Below are 21,831 nucleotides of genomic sequence, written 5' to 3'. Positions count from 1 at the left end.
TAATATGGAATTGAATTCTGGGGCTTTGCATCAAACATTTATTTAATTTTTAAGATTTGGATTTTTGTTTAAAGAATCGACATTTGCACTATGGAGAACATCAGGTAAACCAATTTTTTTTTAAGAATTAGGAGTAATGACTGTTCCGAGTTTAATAACTTTTTAAAACACTTTTGATAGTAAAAGGAAACTTTGAAAAATTATGTAGTGAGCATAGGTATGATACTAGGATTAAAACTAACTTTCAATATCCGCGGCATCGTTTTTCATTAGTAAAAAAATCCCCGACATACATGGGCCGAAAACTATTTAATAAACTGTCTCAAGAATTAATGAACAAAATACAGTACAATCATTTCAAAAGCAGCCTTGCTAATTTTCTTGTAAGAAAAACCTATTACATTATAGATGAGTTTTTAAATGATCAGGTTGTGTTAAAGTAAATTTGTTTTAACTATTTTTTTTTACTGATACATTTTGTTTATACCACTTTCATTTTTATAGTTTTAGTTAATTTTAGTGTTTTATAACTATAACTATATTTATGGGAATAACATAGTTTATTAGGCATGCATTTGTAATGTGACTGTAAACAAAAACTGCACACATGTTAATGTGTCTTATTAAAGTATTAAATGTATAACAATTTCAAATTTAGTAAATCAAATTTAAATGTCGATGATTCACATAAATTATGTTCAACCGAGTAAACTTGGTTATAAACAAAACGTTCCTCCAGGCTTTTCAAACAAACAAACGTTAAAACTGTTGCCTTCTCAAAACTTTCCAGTTCCAAGATTGATTCAAAGAGAGTTTATGGTTTCCAGTTTTCTCGCTCTGTGGAATAATAATTAGATGATGGATGAATTGTGAATGCTGCCGCATTTCAACATTCCATTAGTGTTGAAGAAAGTTTGTAAGGTAAGTAGGGATAAAAAATAAAGCGGTGAAATCATATTCTTAATTTGAGTATGGAATTGATATACAGGGTGACAACTTAACTGTGCCACCATTGGTATCTCAGAAACTATTAGATTTAGAGAAAACTTTAAATAGAGAACTTCAACTAGTTTTTTTATGACATTGAAAAATGTGAATTCCAATTTTTTTTAAATGGCCGCCATTTTCCAATATGGTGGCTAACTTTGAAATTTCTTATAAAAACACCCTGTATTTTATCATGTTTTCGGATAGAACATGCAATTTAAAAACTTTTTATTTTTGACATTTTTTCGATAAACCCACTCGTTTAGGAGTTACAGCCTATGGAAAAATGACTTCCGGTGTACATTTTACATCATGTAGCTCCAAAAAAGTAGGTTTATAGCGATAATGCGAAGAGAAAATAAGTCTTAAAATTGCATCCACATTCCAAAAAGTCCATAAAATTCGTTAAAAATATTAATTCTATTATTTAAAAATGGCGGCCATTTCCAAAATGGCGGCAAACTTGAAAAGTGGAAAACTGTGTATTTTATGGTCTTAATGGAATGTGGATGCAATTTTAAGACTTATAAGATAAAATACAGGGTGTTCCATAAGAAATTTCAAAGTTAGCCACCATATTGGAAAATGGCGGCCATTAAAAAAAATTTGAATTCATATTTTTCAATGTCATAAAAAAACTAGTTGAAGTTCTCCATTTAAAGTTTTCTCTAAATCTAATAGTTTCTGAGATACCAATGGTGGCACAGTTAAGTTGTTCACCCTGTATATTTTTGCAATGCTCCAAACACTCAATTGAATTATACTCCAAAATGCAAAGGCAAGTATTTGTACTATGTTGCCTCGGGAGGCCGTGTTTTACATTTTAAACCAAATGTATTCGTAATAATATATTTTTTCTTATAAGAAAATGCATCTAGTTAATATATAGCCGAGTAATTAAGGAATTACACTATTATTTATCAACAATCCATACGACTTTCGAAAAAAATAGCTGTACGATGTAGATTTTGTTAAACTTATTATTGTTATAACTTTTTTATTAGTTAAGATACGACTTTTTACCCAATGACCTTTTCTATTGGTAATATTTTTTGGATTAAAACTACGTTTTAACCGATGTCCTATCTCGTACCGTTCTTGAGCTACAGTCGTCTCGATGCATAGCGCGTTCCGCCATCTTTGCCCCCCTCCCCCCAAGTTCTCGACCATCTGAAAAGTAGGCGACATGCGTATTTTTTATCACCACAGTCCATATTACAACTATCAGCAAAGATATTTGATATTACTTCTTTGCGACACTCACAAATTAATTCTACTTTCGGTTAAAAAACTACACGAAAAGTCAATTTTTACATATTTTATACAATAACTTGTTTATTTATAGAGATACAACCTCGGACCCAATAACCATTATTGTTGTCCACATTTTTAGAATTCCAACGACGTTTTAACCGATGTTCTATCTTTTACCGTTTTCGAACTATCGGCGTTTTAACGCATAGCGCAAACCGCCATGTTTGCCCCCTCCCCTCCACCTTATCGACCACTTTTGAAATAGGCGACATACGTAATTTTGATCACCACAGTCCATATTACAATAATCAGCAATAACATTGCGTACTACTTTCATGCATGCTCAAACCCCCTCAGCTCCTGGACTATATTATCAAAACACTAGCAGGAAGAGCATCTAGTCCTCGTAGGATCTAATAACTTTGGTCATGGTGAAGTTGGTCGGTGTTGAGTGTCAAAAGCTTTTGAAACCCTATGAAAGTTCATGTAAAAACCAATACCAATACAGTCATGCCATGAACTAAATGTAGAAATTGCTTACGCTGGCAAACATAAATTAATGTATGCAGATATACAATTAATTGTGTCATTTCACTCATTATGGACTTTACTTCAACAGATAAGGTAACAGATCTGTATATACCTTACAGATAGTAGATAACTGTTATGTAAAGGTATCAATGACATGTTGGCACTGCAAAGTAAGCCACCGAACTGTGACAACGGGAACTCAAGGAACCTGAGGTCAATCTGTCACTCATTGAACTCTGCCCTAAAGAACACAAGAGACAACAGCATTGGAATTTTAAATGTACGCAGTTTTGTGACGTTTCTCTGTAATCTTTCATCATACAATAATGCATGAACCTAAAATAATTTTATACTTTAAGCTCTACATGATGACTGTCATTAAAATTGGACACTTTCACAATTTGAGGGTAACCAATTTAAAAAGAAAACAACTTTTGACAAAACAAAATTTACAAATTAAACAACAATTTAAAACCTTACAAAACCTTGATCCCATAACATGATAATGTTGGTTCACGACCTTATTCAAGCTTCTCCTGCCCTACACATTTATGCTAAATTAAATCAAAATCAGACCAATATTACCTGATTTATTGTGTTCACAAACACACGCACATATACACATATGCATAATATATAAATAAACGTTATCGGCAATCTGACACACTATCTCTTAGCTGGTCAAAACCCCTTATCTTTGGTAAGAGGTGGGAGTAACAATGATATTATATGAAGAAAACCCCAACAGTTGCAATAACAATTTTAAACTGTAATTTTCACAGCAAAAAATTATCCCATTTTATTCGGAGTCAAAAGGACCATAACATACAACAACATTATACATTTTTAATGGTAATTTTAGTAAAAAAATCATGAAATAACGGAAAATCGGATCTTTACATAATTGGCTCGATCGATTTGGATTAAAATTCAGTGTTAAGTTCTTTTAAGTTTTAACAAAACAGTACAATCCAACCCCAGTGCTCTAAAACAACGGTTAAAAAACTTTGCTTTTGTTTGTTGAGGTTAATTGTAAGAAAGGACAATGTGTAAATTCACCTCTGATAAAAGTATTTTCATTGATTCAGTTTTTGTGATTTTCCCATAAAATATCATAGTTACACCCGCCTTACATAATTAGGGGTTTTGGCAAGCTAATGATAAAAAGTATGTGTCAAATTACCGATTGCTTATTTTAAATTATGCAGTAACCAATTTTCACAACTAAAATCATTCATATCGGTTCTTGCAAAAGATATTTTACGTCAAAAGAACCTCCTAGCATAATACATCGTAAAGAGGGCAAAATAACTGAATGTAAAAATAAAAATAAAAAGCAGCTGGGATGTCAACCGTATACAGACTTGTTTGAGGGGGTATATCGTCGACACGGGGAGGGTAGGAGGGATAGGAGGGGAGATTTAATCCTGGACAGGAAGGCGTAACTTCTTCCAGAGATCGTACTGCGAGATGTGATCAAGCAATGTTTCATCAAGTAGAATGTGATTCTACTACGGTTCATCTTGTACATTACACAATTTTAATTTTTTCTCTGCCATGTCATCGCGATAAAATAAAAAGTGATTGGATTTTTTCGTCACCCAACAATGTTTGTTTACACATTATTTTATAATTATATAAAAAGTAATGTAGTAATTTATATTTATATACAGGGTATTCATTTGAAAACTTTCCATATGTGTTGTGTACAAAGTAAGGCTTTTAACACTAACTTGATCAATCTCATTTCCCCCCAATTTGGCCTTGCGAATCGAATAAAGTTATTTTCAATTTTGAAAAATGCCCCATAAGGGCCCAATTTGGGGTAACGGGTGCTTTTTATGAAATTTCTAAATATAAACAGGGGTTGTGTAATACATCAATTTTAAGGTCTAATCACCCTGATCATTTTGGTGCAAAATGTCAATTATCCTTAACCGTATTTACAGTGTGGGTAAAAACGTTTTAAAACGGACTTTGAAGTAAAGTGCCGTATTACCCGAACTACTGAACAGCACCAATTTTCCCCAAGCTTATTGTTGAGCTGCTTTTCAAGATAACTTGTAGTAAGGACATTTTTGTGTTATATCACAATACAAAAAATTCTCAAACGGTAAGGCCAAATTGGGGGAAAATGAGAACGAACAAGTGTTAACAGCTTTAGATGTGTACAACAAAGATATGGAAAGTTTTTAAATGAACACCCTGTATAGTAAAACATTATGACGTGGCGATGAACGCTCGATTATGGAGGTTTTGAAGCTTGTTTTTTTTTTAGAAATTAAATGTTTTTATTTTTGTCTGTTAGTACTGTCTTGGTAAACTAGTTTCTTTAGTGATAAAAATATTTTTTTAGTTTATCAAGTTTCTATCATATAACACCAGTAATGTAGAGTTTGTACTAAGGTGTTACAAACATATGTTTTTAACAGTGTATACTCAACGTGACTGGATTTAAGGGTGTTTTACATAATGGTGTAAATATAGTTACATTGAGTTAGTATACTTAGTTAGTTGAGTTAGTTGTTACAATAGCATGAAAAGCTACTCAAATCCCATCAATATTCGTGAAAATTAACATACATTTAAATATACTTAATTTCCTGTATGTTTGTACATATGTCTTATCATTTAAAAGACCATTTACATCAAAAGATTGCTAACCCAGTAATTAACCTATTTATTGATTTCACGGTATTAAGAGAAGTTAGGTTAATGATATCGCAAATTCAAAATCGTCTTGAATGGTATTACTCTTCTTACACATATGCTACCAATGATTAAAGAGGATTCTTTCAATCTATAACTATAAACACACTTTGCATTCCGTAGAGTATATTTTTTTGTAGGAATATCTAAAATATTGAATCTCCTTCGTTATCCAAACTGTGAAATTTAAATTTGTTTTATATATTGTGAATGAGTTCTTAGCCTCAAAATCTGTCCCGAAAATAGTATAATCGCAGTAGGGTTTTAGCCACTTTAAAAAGTGGCTAGGACCACGATGGAAAATGTACGGACAAATAGTTTAAACAATTAAACAAGTAGTCCAATAGATCGGTAGTAAAGAAAAGTGGGGACGGGTCTTACCATGAGATCTACGGTAATAGCTTACCATCATATAGAAAATCAGCTGAAGACAAATAATTAAGTAGCACATGTAACCGTAAATTATTTTTTGAAATAAGGAACTATGGGGATTTCATACAAGTGCCTATACATATAAAAGTAGACATTTCTACTAGGTTTTTACTAAACCAAGACACTAACAGACAAAAATAAAAAAATTTAAATTCTAATCTTTTTAAAGACTGTTGGATGATAAAATTCCACCAAAGTAGACAACTGAGGAGATCTTCATTAAGACATTCCTTTATCTTGGTCTATCCAGAGCAAAGAAAACTTCAATAATACAATTTATTTTTACTTAAAGTAATATACACACGTAAAATATGCAAACTAAAACAACTAAGTCGTTATAAATAATCCAAGACATAGATGTTAACATGCATAATATTTAGTATAATTTTAATACATAAAATAAAAAAAAACATGTACTGTACAAGTTACAAAGGAAATGCCTCTAAGGTAAAATAAATACTACTATCATAATAATTTTAAAATGTAATGTATGGCAGATTCAATTTATGCTGTTGGTTGAATGCACAGTGCACACTCACAAGATATATGATTGAAGTGGTTATGTTTCATATTTTTGTTCTCAAATTATTTTTGCTATCCCTACAAAAAATGTATAATTACATAGTATATATCTAGGATTTTATTGGTATCGCACACCTACAGTGATGACCACCTACAGGGTGTCCCGTAAACATACAAACTCTGGGGAATTGTGTTATGGGTTAGTTAAAGAGTAATAAAGAAGGAATAAAAAACAAACACTGTTAACCAAATATCTACCTTTTTTACGTAACTATTTTTATTTTTGAATTTTTCCGACCGATCATTATGTAAATTGATTTATATTTTATTATAGAAGAGATCTATGTTATAAAAAAGTTAAAGCTAGATAAATTTAAAACATAAATTGAACCAGGATATCTGGTTAACGAAGTGTTTTTCTGAAAATATTTTCCTTGATTTTATGTAACCCATAAACAATTTTCTGGAGGTTGGCTTTTTATTTACGGGACAGCCTGTGTAGTATATCAATCGCTTTACCAATGGTGTCTAATCACATGGGCCTTCTGTATGATATAGTAGGTATTGCATATGCATATGGTGAATAGTTACAGATAATATCTAATTAGTTTCACAGGTACTATATACCTAAACATTATGTATAATTATATAATATATCCATATAACAGGTATTATAGACAGTTTTATTCAATTATATACTCTAAAAGCTACGATCAATGATTTATAAATTTACCTCTATGACTTTAAAGGTAATAAACCCTACACACTACAAACAATATTCAATCATACAGTGTATCTCTATGATCAGTATTATACATCTACATGAATTATCACTACATGCTAGATATATCTAAATGGTTTAGTCGACAAAATAATATTATACACGTGCTTGTTATATATGTATGACAACATACAGGGTGGCTGAAAATTAACTTGCACCCCCTCTTTAATTTTCAACTATTTGAGATATTTAAAATCGGTTTGCGGCAACCTTCTTAGTTATAAGGGACTACCATAATGATGGCTAATTTTGAAAATTTTGCCTTTAGGGGGAGCGGGGGTAGGGGGTAGCTCAAAATTTTTAAGTAGCAAGTATGGTCAAGTTTGGTATTATTTTACAGATCTTGATAATACTAAACAGTTAATTGACATAAAGAAAACCAAAATCGGACAATCGGACAAATAATAAAAAAATGGCTCCCTAAAACGTTTCAAATACAAATAACTATGAGGGTGGCAAAACAATTAACTTGCACCCCCCTTAATTTTTAACTATTTGAGATATTTGAAATCGGTTTACGGCAACCTATTTAGATATGAGAGGCTACAATAATTATGGTTAATTTTAAAAATTTTGCTCTTAGGGGTTTGACTGATTTTGGTATCATTTTACAGGTACAAAACTAAACAATTAACATAAAGTAAATAGAAATCGGAAGTGTAATAACAAAATGACAGCTTAAAATGATTATTAACTGTCATTTTGTTATTAGTTGTCCGATTTCTATTTTCTTAATGTTAATTGTTTGGTTTTGTCAAGACCTGTAAAATTATACCAAAATCAACCATACTTCCCATTTAAAGATTTTGAGCTAAACCCACCCCCACTACCCCTAAGGGCAAAATTTTCTAAACTAACCATAATTATTGTAGCCCCTCATTTCTAAGAAGTTTGCTGCAAATCGATTTCAAATATCTCTAATAGTTAAAAAGGTAAGAGGGGGTGCAAGTTACTTTTCAGCCACCCTGTGTGTGATTTGACAGGGCCTTATAGATTATTTACAATAATCCCAACTATGTCGTGATATCCGAAACTAAATACGTTACACTAAAAGTAAACTTACAGATACATTATGTTTGACTCTTAAGGAGTTTTAAATCCAAAATATTATATTAATAGTTAGGGCTGGAGAAAAATATAGTTGGGTCAACTAGTTTTTTTTGTATCTCTAGCAGTTACATTTATGATTTTAAAGTTATAGTTTCTTTCATTGTTTCTTTTGCTCGCAAGAGTTTTTATTAGTTATTGTTTTAAGTATAATTTTGGTTTTTAAAATTTAGTATTGCACTGGATGAACTTTATTTTTATATTGTCCATTTCATAGATTTTTCTTAATTTTTTTTCCATAAATGTATGTATTTATATATAAATATATAATATATATGAAACAATAGCTAAATTTAGAAAATTGTAATGAACATAAAAACTATTATATCATATAATATGTAAATGAATCAATGAAGATAAAATTATGTAACAAGCTAGAAATGCTATAATATTATGTGATATTATTTATTTACATATTTTAATTTAACTTTTTGTTTGCTTTGAAAATTACCTTAGTGCCGAAACCTGGTCACTAAATATATTATTAAATAAATAACTTTATACTTTAAAGGGTACTCAGTTTATTAATGTTCAATCTTATTTTATTCATAGTTGCCCTATTACTTTATTTTTTCATATAACACATTTTATATATTTAAATTACGTAATATTAGTAAACATGAAAAATAAGCCAAGCAATTTTACTTTCACATCCTCCGTAAATAGGATGTAATTAATATACACTGATTACCCTGATCTGCTAATGCTAATGTGATGTAATTATTTAATAACACATATAATACATATGATGCTTAAAAATTTTAATTAATTCACAGCAAATATTTAACCATTTGATGAAATACTGATATATTTTTATTCTTACATCAGAAACATAACACAGTGAAGTAATAACCTCAAACCACTCCAAGTTGGAAATCGTAAAAGAAAACTTCGTAAATCAAAGAAAACAAAAGAAACAGAAGCTTATGCCACCAAATAAACGCAAAAAGCAAGGATCGAGAGAATCGAGGGGGTTGGGGGGGTGACCTTGACCCCCAGATCCTCCCGGGGCACCAACCCCGGGGGCACCGGGTTTTTCAACGGGACACATCGAGTGCCCCTCGTATCACCTCGCTCGCTATATAAATCTGATAAAATCTGGGTGAAATCAGATATGAAATTGTAAATAAGACGGTATCGGCGTCTTGGTGACCTGACCTGAAGGGCACAGTTGCCATGGTAACGGGCGAACGCGCCGTCGCCACCCCCAGCAATAGCTGTTAGTAGCGGGTATACCTCGATACTCACCAGTAGTACGCGTGTCTTTCGTGCTTTAGTGACACGTGAATTAGACCTTCTCTACTACAATACGACACAACAGGTGATTATCTATGGTTAGATATACTACAAGTGTGTAGTCGTAGAGAAAATGGATATTGAAACATGTTTGTGCCAATATCCATTTGCATTGTTTGGGTAGTTGTAAAACAGTTTTACATTTTGCGAGGTTTTTGGAAAATAATTTATTTAGGGTTTAGAGGATAAGTATATGTTTATTTTAATGTTTTGAGAAAATAATAATTTGAAAATAATTATTTAATAAAATAATTATGTGACTTAAAAAATGTTTAAAACTCATTTTCAGAATATTTATATGTTGATAAGGTGTATAATAGTAAATATTGCTACCCCACTATCCTTTATGTAATTTAAGTTTTTACGTACATTACAGTGAATTTTATTTTGGATTAAATAGTAGCACATTAAATTGTTTATTCACAGCATATAGTTTATAGTATTAGATTAAGGATTTTATTTTGTTTTTGAGCTACTAGTGAGGTTTAACAATTTTACAAATGCTTAGATAATATAAATAGGTTAGGCACATTTAAAATAGTTTGTTTCGAAATGTCCTACAAATAAATTAAATGTTTAGGGTAATTAGCACGTTTAATAAATATAACACAACAAACACTCAAATCAAAACATCTTTATTCATACCAAACAAGTACATGTTAGGACATCTGAATAGTGTCAACTTAGCTATTTAAAGTAACATTTGCTTAACATATACTATTCTATCGAATATATTACTTAAAAAAGTATCGATTGTTTAAGGAAACAACTAATCAATATTAAGGGAAATACAAGATAATAATCACAATTGAATTAATCACAGATTATTATCTATTATGTCATTGTAGAAACAAATGAATGAAAGTATCAGATGCACTTATCCATGCCACAGTGGATTGGAGCAAACCACACCGAACCACATCAAACAATACCTTTAATCCTCTCGAGCTGATCAAATTCGGATATATATGATTTTAATGATATAATGAATAGTTGTAACCTTAACTATTTAATATGGACTCATCGTCATGAAACACATTAACTTTTGTAATGTACTTCGTTGTTTACATTAACATTAATTAAGTTTAGTAAAATATAGCTTTTTATAATGCTATACAAGAGTAAAATCAATTTTTGGCATTTATAGGTTCCTAATTTAGTGAAGTTACTAGCCCATAATATTAGCCCGATTTACGGGGTGATAAAATATAGGTCTTAAAAATCATGAAATAATTAAGTAGTAAAATCAGTAAGAAGTAATAAACTATGACAAATATATACCTTTGGGTGATTTAGTTTTAGTTATTTAGTTTTAGAGATATTTTCACGGAAATATATTACTTACGAAACAAACGGAAGAAGAATATGACATTACCGTTTACCATCTTTTATGTGAAAAAGTAGACGTTACACTCAGCAAAGGAATTGTAGGAGAAATCATTTAGGAACTTAATAGCTTTGTTGTACGATAATATATTTCTGAACTCGATTTTTTCACTTTTGTATAACTAAAAACTATATGTTGAATGTGGTAACAACTTTTAAAGATAAAATCAAATCTTTTTAAACAAAACAAATCTAGTTTTTTGTCCTAGGGATCTAGGCTCCATCCCAAGATCGTGAACAAATAGACCTCTAGTACGTCACCATTGACACAAAAAATATAGTAACACTTTTTTACACAAAAGGAAAACTTTTCTAACACTCAAATTTACTAAAATAACTAGATATTTAGTGCAGATTTTAACCCTTGCAATAGTAAAATACCTTTAAAAATATCCAATTAATCACATAAACATAATGCTGAATTTTAGAAGGGTTTAAAAAATGTAAACCCATGGATACAAAATTAGAGAAAACGCATTTATTTAAAACTATAAAATAAATATATTAGAATGTTCAATCTAAATTTTTTAAATTTTTTCTAGGACGCTAGGCACGAGCCCGGAATTGTTTTTCACATTACTTCAGGCTAGATCTAGGAGTTGCAGCATTATCACTTAAATAACACGGATAAAATCTATTGGTGATTTGGTAGGATTTGAACCCGGGGCCTCAGGAATCGAAGTCCCACGCTCTAACCACCACACCAGCGCACTCCAAAAAAAGTTTGAAATAAAAATAGCATATTTATCTAGAAAAGAAGTGAGCCTAAAATAATTATACCATAAAATAAAAAATACTTTGAAAAATCAAACTTCAAAACTATATTTTGTTGCAAGCAAACACGTTAAAATTTCGATTTGTGGATTTTATACTAAACATATGCGAAAAATATTAAATCGAAGAAAAAAATGCAGCCAAGTGGAATAACGTAGGAAACGATGCGTATATAAACCCAATCCGAATCAATATGATATCAGAATAAATACGCAACTTGGGAACTCGATCTCCGCAGCTGACAGACATGAAGGATAAAATCTTTAAAAATTGCAAAAAGAGGTAAAAAGGAACAATGAAAAATATTGCTTTACGGTTTATAAGATAACTATTGTTCATAGAAAATACTGTTATCCAATATTTTGTTGAATGTTTGAAATACTTAGGTATAGGGTTACGTGTTATTATACAAATTAATGCGTAACATTATGAAGAAAGAAAAAGCAACAAGTAAAACAATCGTTAAAGCTTACAATCATAAGAAATCTATATTTTCATTAAAATATTCAATCATAGTATTATTTAACGATGCTTAAGAGAAAAATAATTTCTTGAATATTTTGTTTACATAAAAAATAACCGGTTTTCATTACAATGGTTGTTACTCGATACGTTTAGTAATATTTCAATCAAAATATATACTGCATTAATCTAATGATTTCGTAAGTTTGATTATAACCGTAAGTTAAAAAATGAACTGATTGACAACAAAAAATACAAAAATAACATGAATCGGTGTAAAATAATTTGTAGATTTTTGTAAAACTAAACATATCCATACAAAATTATATAAAGTAACCCGTAGCTGATATAATATCAAATTGTAAAAATATTACAGGTGGTAAATTAAGTTTAAATAAATGATAAATTAAGCTTTTAAGTCACGGAGTCTTAAATAAGCTTTATTAGGGCTACATTGAATTCTATTGGAGAAGTAACAGTGGTGGAGTTACAATTGATAAGAACCCAAGGTGAATACAGGAACTTTATTATGCCATAGCCTCCCCATGACTTTCTTATCTGCTGCGATATGAGGTTCTGAAAGCGACTTTGAAACAAAGTTTCCAACTACTGAGAATGCTGCTTTTGGTTGGAGAATATCTAAACTCAACGCTTCAAACAAAAATAAATAGATAATTCTAAGGCTCATTTTACAATAAATTTAACAATAACACAACACCCAATATTTGATTTTCAGACTGTTGTATATTTTATTAAATTAAAAAGAAAGCTACTTCTCGTTTGGAAAAAATATTTAGTTAATTATTATTTTAAATATACGTTTTAGCACATAGTATTACAGAAGGCCAACACAATCATGGTAATTCTTACGTAGATGAAACTAATTCATTTTAATAAATTTAATCGGATTTATTTCCATAAAAGGATTACAAAGTGACAAATTATTTTTAAAATTAAATACAATAAGAGTAGAAGCATTACATAAATTTATATATTAAAATTAAGGTCTAAAGTTAACTAACGAAACCTATAAAAGTCTAAAAGAAAATTGAAAGGCATAAACAGATAGTAATAAAGTAGAAATAAATCTACATATACCTTAGGGGTCTGTGCGTAAGCTAGAGTTGTTTAAAATGAATGAATTTCTAAGCCAGATTATTTAGAGAGAAAAAGAAAAAGTTCATTATTAGATATTAAAAAACTGCTGAAATCTTTTGATTTAAAAATAAATTATAAATGAGAAAGATTATTTAATTTTTAATTAAAACTGAATTTGTTGAAAGGGGAAGCTAATAAGAAAGATGTTTGAGGAAGTTTGTATTTATTTTGGCAACGACGAAAATTAATTTAAATAATATACTGTAGTAATAACTCATGTGCAATTTTGTTTTAATATTTCAACCTCCTCCGAGATCACCCCAGTACTTTACTCATTATTTAGGGTTGGCATTGCTGAAACTTGGTAAAACTCAAATATAAATCATTAATCATTGGCAAGATTTGAACCCAGGTCCTACCCAAGTGTGTACCTGAGCTTTTATTCTCCCTAAAAGGATGCCTACATTTCGATTTTTTTCAACTATGAGTCAATTTTATTTCAAAGTAGGAGCGTGGCCAAAAGTGTTTTAAGTGTTGTTTCCGGGCTGTGTATTTATAACTCAAAAGTATATTTGCAATAACTCCAGGTAAAGGTTACAACAGACAATCAAAATAGTTTGCAATACATAATACAAATAATACATACTAAATAATTTAACAGTAAATAAGTTACAAAACAGTAGATGACATAAACAAAGTTTAAAATAAAGTGGACAGTAAAGCAGCGTATGGTTAAGTGTTTGTAAAACTGCTGATTTGCACAGAAAAATTTATATTATCACAACAGATTTATGAGGTAAAGTCAGAATTTACACTGACAAAGCTTTCAGTGAAAATAGCGCCCAAACATATCATTATAATAAAACTCTACTGAGTTAGCATGCAACTGCAGTAAAATATACATAAAGATAATTTTCGACCTATTAGTTTTACGTGTATGCTTTGGAAAAACTACATTTAAACATGAAAATAGTGTTTTGCCTTGAATAATTTTTTATTCAATTGTATTACATTAACTAATAAAACTCACATTTTGACCTAATATGTTTTGGGATTTCCAATATAGTACTATAATATTAAATAATAACGTTAAAGTTTGTATTTTCATAACTGCTTCAAAAATATTTAAAATTGATCAACACTTGATAAGAAGTTTTGAATAGAAACTACTACTGACAAAAAAGTCTTTTGTAAAAATTAGTCAAATTAAGTGGTTAACAAAGAACTCAAGATGTAAAATTCAACTCGTTCCGATGATTGCGACTTTTGTTAAGTATAAGAAATTCGTTGTAAGATTAAATTTAGTTCGTTTTAGACTTGTTGTGGGATAATTAATGTTTTATTGCTGTCGAAACCTACATATCTTAAAAGAAAATCCAGCCATGGTTTTTATAATCAGGAATGAATTAGGCATAATTGTAATTCAACAATGAAATTAATCACCTTACAAAACATAGAGTCCTATTTTATCCCAATAGGAAAAGGTTCAATAGAGAACTTACCCTCAAATCCAACCACTTCAAGGTTAGAGACCTGTTTCTAAATTACTGAGATATACACAATAATAGTCTCAATTAATTCCACAATGTTCAATATCAAACTAAAATTTTGTAAAATAAATGTATGAGCTCACAATCTTATAGTTTACAGGTATTTGAGCTATTTGCGTTTAATTGAAAAGTTCAGTTTGACAATCTTTACGATAAGGGATGAACAAAATAGTCCGAATAGATACATTAGTTAGAAGAATAAAATATTAAAATTTGTGGTGAGTTATATTTTTTTGGGATATCTAGGCAGCAACAAATTTAGGAATAAATTCATTGTTCCTGAAATATTTAAATTTTAGAAACACCTTTTTATATACGGACAAATTAAAAATACTGTCAGCAATAAGACTCAAAATAATAAGAAAAAGTATACTTATAGCTAAGTTAAAAAACCTTCACTATGTACAGCATTACATAAATGATAAAAAGTATTTAAAAAACTAAAAAAGGGGATTTAAAATTTCTAGATTATAGTTTTAACTTTGGTACTTTTTCATAATTTGACAAATCACTAATCCAAAACCAGTTGATTAAAAATAAAATTTAAGAATAATATTTATTATTCAACATAATATATACAACTGTACAATTCAGAATGATACAATGTGTGAAACAATAACCACCAAGGTTAATCAAACCTGATTTGGTGAATTTACACAATCTACTTTGATATAATAAACTCAAAGAGTAATTGTGGGTGGAACAGATACAATATATATTTTTTTAATTAACACAAAAAAAACTGATATAATAAGTACATTATCTAATAACTTCAACCTTACCGCTATTACGAACCTATCCTATATTTAGAAATAATTACTATTGAACAGTTTAGAAAATAAGGGCCCACACAACAGAGTAAAATAAATAATTAATATTTTTTATTTCTAAGAGATATTTTATTAAATCTCGAACAAGCTTATTTTCCACACTGTGTTTTAATCTTGTGGGAAAGCTTTTGAAATTTGAAACTAACAATCTCATAACAGAGATTAAAACTGTGATGAAGTCGAGGACATACTTTTTTTGTTCAGAAGGATCGTATATCCCATTATGGACTCTAAGAAGCGCAGGCTTCATGGGACGTCTATTTGTAGGTACACGTGTAGAAAGATACTCTATTACATTTTATATGGTTGATAAGATGTTTATAGTAACTAGTAAATGTGATATCTGAAGAATAACTCTGACGTTTTAGGTGTATTCTTAGGTTATTTGTAAAGTTTTTCTATGTGAATTATTTTAAAATTAGTTGTAACTGACTATTTTAAAGATATTAGAATTTAGATACTCTTGTATAGTACTTTTGTATCTGCAATCGTCCTAACTATGCAATATATTCATTCATATCTTTCTAGAGATACTTAACTGTGGCACCATACAACTTATCTTTTGTCACAGAGTTTAATATTATACAATAACTATCCGAGCTGAAGTGCAATGGTTTTTTCCCTGAATTATATGCCTACATTTTCTCCCTACCATTTTAAGAAGTTCAACCCCAAATAAAAAATTTTTCTCAACTTTCAGGATTGAAATCATATTAGAGTTTTACACGACCAGTATCACACTGTAGGCCTACATCTTTTAGCAAAATAGTAAAATATTGCAGTGAGGAATATATGTTAAAAACGTGACGAATTCTCTTAGACATATTTTTTTCAAGATTCACTTGTTTATAGTTTCAAGCAAGATAACTATTTATACAGTAGTATTGTATGCTTAAGCGAACTAATTTCATTCTCTTATCTTCATCTGATTTCTAATTTTGATCAAACTGTCGGGACTTACAGAACAGAAACATTTAAATCATCCCTTAAAGTTCTGGAAACTTGTAAAGTTGGAATTACGAAACTGAAAATTTACTGATGAATTTAGATAGTCTCTTAAGATTAATTATATGGGTTAAACTAAAGGAAATTGTATACGAAAAACTAAATTGTATTTAGAGAATGTAGTAGATTTTTATTTTAATTCCTTACTCCGATTTCGGGACCAAAGACATTTTTGTTTAGTATTTTGTACGTTTTCCATGGAAACTTGATTGTTTTGTATGAAGTATTTTGTATAAATAGGAATATAAGGGAATACATTTGTTTGTTGGTGGATTAAGTTTAAAGTTTTGGAAAAATCAAAACACTACGGGGATTTTCGGGAGGAATCAAAATAAAAGATTTGGAATCAAACTTTTCAAACCTCAAATGATAAAGATTCTGTTTTATACTTTTGTTTACAAACCTTAAGAAGTTTTGAAGCATAAATCTTGTGTTGTTCTAGCAGTGTTTTGCAGCCAGATTATAGGTTATGTAAAATAGGTGTGTGTAAAAAGTAACATTATCGCACTTTTGAGCAAACATACCTCTCAGAGCATGTTGTTTTCCAATTCTCCCAGTCAAGGTAAATATTTAAATCCAAGCACCTTGACTATGGAGAGTTTCTTTTGAATAAAATATCCCGGCTTCTGAATGTAATACTTTGTTTGAATAAATATATCGGGTTCTTTGCCCATACGGTTGAAGTTATCAAATGCTAGGATAGCAATGGAAAATCTGGGACCTGTTTCATAATTAACTACAAACTTGTAGTTTCCATTAGATTTGGATTGGGCGATCAGCTGATTTACTAATAATATTGGTTATAGTTTATTACAAAACAGGTCCCTGATAGGCTTTTTGATAACATTGGTATTTATGATTTATCTACTTGAAACAACATAAAATCCATAACTCCTGGTTTTCGAACAGTAAAATAATCTAAGTTCTAAAACTATTATGAAGTAGAAAATTGTGAAATTTATTTAATTTGATTATAAATTTTACAAATAGGAAGTGAGATTTTTGGGTTAAAAATAGATGATAGTCATGCATCCAGAAAGCTATTTGACATTGTATCTACTCAAAGTAAAAAAAATAATTGTTTTGCTTGAATAAAAAAAAATACATTGCAGAAGAATGCTGATTTTTCGCCTCACATGTTTAAATTTTTTCTTGACAGTAGTGTGTGCTAAATATACGTGTTAAAACGTTGTAAACTTTTCACCATGTATGCATAAACATTTGATCCCAGCATACCGATGTAAAAATATCTGTAATTCTAAGTAGGCCTACTTTATAGTTTTCAAAGTGATGCGACTTGATGTGATACGAAATAGAAGTATGACTCGTATGTCACATTAATGGTAGAATGTATAAAAAACACATTCTCCCAACAACAATATTACAATGAATGTCGTTTGGGGTATAAGTACCCTTTTCGGAACAAATTGAGAGCACCTCAAATTGGCGGGATTAAAAACCCTCCATTTCTGAACAGCCACTTTTGTACCTTTGTTTTCGAATTCTAAACATTTTTCTTAAAAAATACATACGCAGAATAATTGTGCTATTATTAGAATAATTCGTAAAATTTAAAGTTTATAATAATTTTCATCAAACGTATTCAGAAACTGACAAAAATATGCAAGTCTAAACCCTTAGTGAAATTTTTTCTAGTATTTGGGTACACTTCAAACTAAAAAACTAAAATTCGTTCAGGATAGATCAAAAATTTTAAAGGAAAACTTTGAAAACGAACGTTGAAAAATTTGAAAAGCTTGTCCAATAGCTAAATCAAAACATCAACAATGTTAGATATTTATTGTACGTAGACTTGTTATTGTAAAATCTGAAACTTTCATTAGTGTAATTTCACGTTCGGTTACATTTTTTGGTGCACTAATATCGAAAAAAGTGTTCTCCTTATTTACGGAGTATCTTACCGTGTGCACGTTTTCATTGAGGTTTAACACCTGAGTACAGGCAATAATTAGTCAACAAACTGTTGGTAAAAATATTTAAGTAAATATTAAAACACTTCACAATGTGGAGTCCACATGTTATACAAATGAGTGAATCATAGCACAAAAGTCACTTAAGCTAACCTATGTCAATGGCAAATATTTTGTATAAGGGTATATTTTTAATCGGTCGTAGAAACGGTTATGGCTTGGATATATTTTACAATGGAATCAATTACAGGTGCGTGGCGAGTAGATTTCATAACTAATTTCCTCTGTCTAGTGGTAGAGCTCGAGGCTTCGGTGCCCGAGGCCTCAGGTTTAAATTCTGCCAATCACAATCGATTTTATCTACATGATAATACTGCAACCCTCTAGGACTAGCTTTGAAGTAATGTGTAAAACAGTTCCAGGCTTGAACCTAGAGTCCTAAGGATGTGAAGGGGTACATAAAAATCTACAGTGTGTAGGGTGGCGCACGCCCCCCCCCAGCTACCTGGGTCGGGCCTTCTCTCTCCTCAGCCTGATGCCCAGTTGCACTTTGATGGTCAAAGGAATTTGCAAGGGTCGACAAAGTCCTCCCTCCCAAGAGTGCCCAGTTCCACCGGCGGTCAACAATCTGTCCAGCTTGGATGCTCCTTCCCCTCCTTGAACTCTTTTATATACCTATCCTATCTTTTACGTTCCATCGTTTATAGTCTGTGCTAAATATTTACCATATATAGGGCACTAGCCCTTTCTTTCTTTCTAACCCTTTCTTTGCTACGGGGTAAAGAGTAACAAACAATCATTACAAACACATAAACTGATAACACCACACGCTATCATATAATTTTGTCATAAAACTTGATCTCTGTCTTGAAATATATTTACTGAATTGTATTTTTTAAACCTAACCTAACCTAACCAAACCAAACCAAACCTAACCTAACCTAACCTAACCTAACCTAACCTAACCGCTTACCGTACTAACTATGTTTAACAACATTTCAATGAAAGGGGATCTTTGACCATCGGTGCTACTGGGCAACTGCCCTCCTTGGCGCTCGTAGCCGTTTCCACGTAGAGTCAACAACTAGCACCTCTAATACAATAACTAATTTCTTTTTGTCATAATACCTCCATATCAATATTATATTCATAAACAACAAAAAAACTAAGACGATTGATATAAAACACGTTGCGTTTCGATTAAAATTTAAAAATGAACAATAACACTTTTCAGACGTGATATAATTATTCTTTGAAAACACTATTTACACTAATTAAAATATCCTAATCTTGAGACAATATTAAATTTTTTCTATACTTTGAAAAAGCGAGGCGTATTTAATAGTTGTAGCTATTTTAAAAATAATTCAACAACCCTTCGTTTAATAAACTTAGATTATTTTCCTTGTGCGTCACTAAGCACTTATTTAACTCCTGATATGAATTCCACTTGGCTGCATATTTGTTCAATATGTATTCGCAAAGTGATTATTTCGGCTCAATGTTATTTTCAGTAGTTCTATAAAAGAAAATTAATACTGTACGGTTATAAGCAATTACATACTCTCCGAATCACTTGAAACCCTTTCATGCACGAACCTTTATGCCACAGTACTTGAGTACACTGGCTAACTTCGTTATGAAATACCAACCGAAATTATTCCCAATGCTACTGCGTTTACGAGTGGCTTGAAATTGATTTCGACGAAAATCTAGTTTCGTTTGTTGTTTAATCAAACAGTGTAACGAAATCATCAACAATAAAGTCAATAATGAAATACTTTGAACCACCAACGGATGTGAGTGTGGTCGAGCCTTTGTAGGACTCAGTAGAGCTTCTCAGAAAGTTCTCCTTTGTTTTTGAGGAAGAGTTGAAACACCGTTTATAGTGTCACAGAAATGCCACTTCTGTTGAAAAGGTTTATAGTGTCAATAAATGTTTTTAAATTACATAATTAGCACCCTTATGGGACATTTTCAAGCTGTGTACATATTATTTATTTAATAAAAAGCATTAGTTAGATTGGCATTATTGAAACAGTTCAATTGAATTTGAATTTGAATTCGAGTTAATAGGTATGCGTAATTAAACATTGTAAAACATATTGAGCTTCAAAAATGTTTTTGTTTGGTCGATTCACTTAAACTCACATTACATAATGACTAATTAAAATATTAATTTAAAATTCACAAAGTAAAGATAATTTTTAAAACATTCAAAGACAACGTGTGATAAATTGTTATAGGTTTAGTAAAATATGTTTTAATAACTGATTTCTTATTAATTACTGAAACATAATTGAGTTTGTTTAAATTTAATTAACTATAAGATAAGGGTACATCTTGTTTATTGTAATTCAAAAACTGTAAAAAAGGAGAATGTATTTACAAAACTACCAACATTGTAAACAAATGTAAATGTTTGCAAACACTATAAAATACTCATCAACATAACCCCCTTTGCGCGTACCAACATGTATTAGATCCTGGGTTTGTGTAGACGTTACGGCAAACCGTATGCAAATATTGACGATGAAACATTAATACGTGATTTCCCGTGTTACCCGATGGTTTAACAGAGTTACGTCGGGGCGAAGTTGATTTAACGGGCGGTGCTATGGTTACGTGGTTACCCTACAATCCACAACTAATCTAAAACGACGGGTTAATATTTCAGTCAGGTTTAGAGATTTTTAGTGAAGTTTCTTTACAGGGAATAATCTGCTAGTGTAGGTAAGACCTAAACCCGAGACCATTTTACTTTTTAGTTTTTATATCTCTCATAACCTAACTAAATCAACAATTGCCATGGCGAGTTGTTAAATACACCTTGTGCTAATTAATGTGAGTCAAAGATGAATGTGGTAAACTAAGCTGCTGGTACTTTTATCCTATCGTAAGTTTTTGTAACATAAAGAGGTTGGCAGCTTCTTTAACCTCACATTTGACCGTCGACATAGCCCTTAGGCCTGTGTTAGGTTGGGTTAGGTTAGGTTAGGTTAGTGTGTTAGGTACGTCTCCAGCAACGCAAGGACAGCCGGTGCAGAACAATAGTAAACTGTAGCCCTACTAATGCATTTTTAAATGGGCACTACGCTTCTTATAAGGTTTGCATTCATTAGGCCATGTAATTTTAAATAGTTCTCATTTTCAGGTTATGTTTGATACTACTACGG

At 30.6% G+C, this 21,831-nt stretch overlaps 2 protein-coding genes across 2 annotated transcripts in view; both read left to right on the top strand.

Annotated features, from left to right (window-relative positions):
• The window catches only part of LOC128998191 (heat shock 70 kDa protein 14-like), an 87,776-nt gene that overhangs the window by 41,661 nt on the left and 24,284 nt on the right, over positions 1-21,831 (top strand). The window lies entirely within an intron of this gene.
• LOC128998707 (dopamine receptor 2) overlaps positions 9,561-21,831 on the top strand; it is a 221,577-nt gene continuing 209,306 nt past the window's right edge. The window contains exon 1 of the mRNA XM_054424959.1: positions 9,561-9,644. The gene's annotated coding sequence lies outside the window, so the exon portion shown is untranslated. The remainder of the gene's footprint in view (positions 9,645-21,831) is intronic.

The sequence above is a fragment of the Macrosteles quadrilineatus genome, unplaced genomic scaffold, assembly GCF_028750875.1.
Source record: "Macrosteles quadrilineatus isolate MER2022 unplaced genomic scaffold, UCM_ALF_1.0 Scaffold_7__1_contigs__length_78375512, whole genome shotgun sequence".
Taxonomy (NCBI): Eukaryota; Metazoa; Arthropoda; class Insecta; order Hemiptera; family Cicadellidae; genus Macrosteles; species Macrosteles quadrilineatus.
This window is presented reverse-complemented; position numbering and strand designations above follow the sequence as displayed.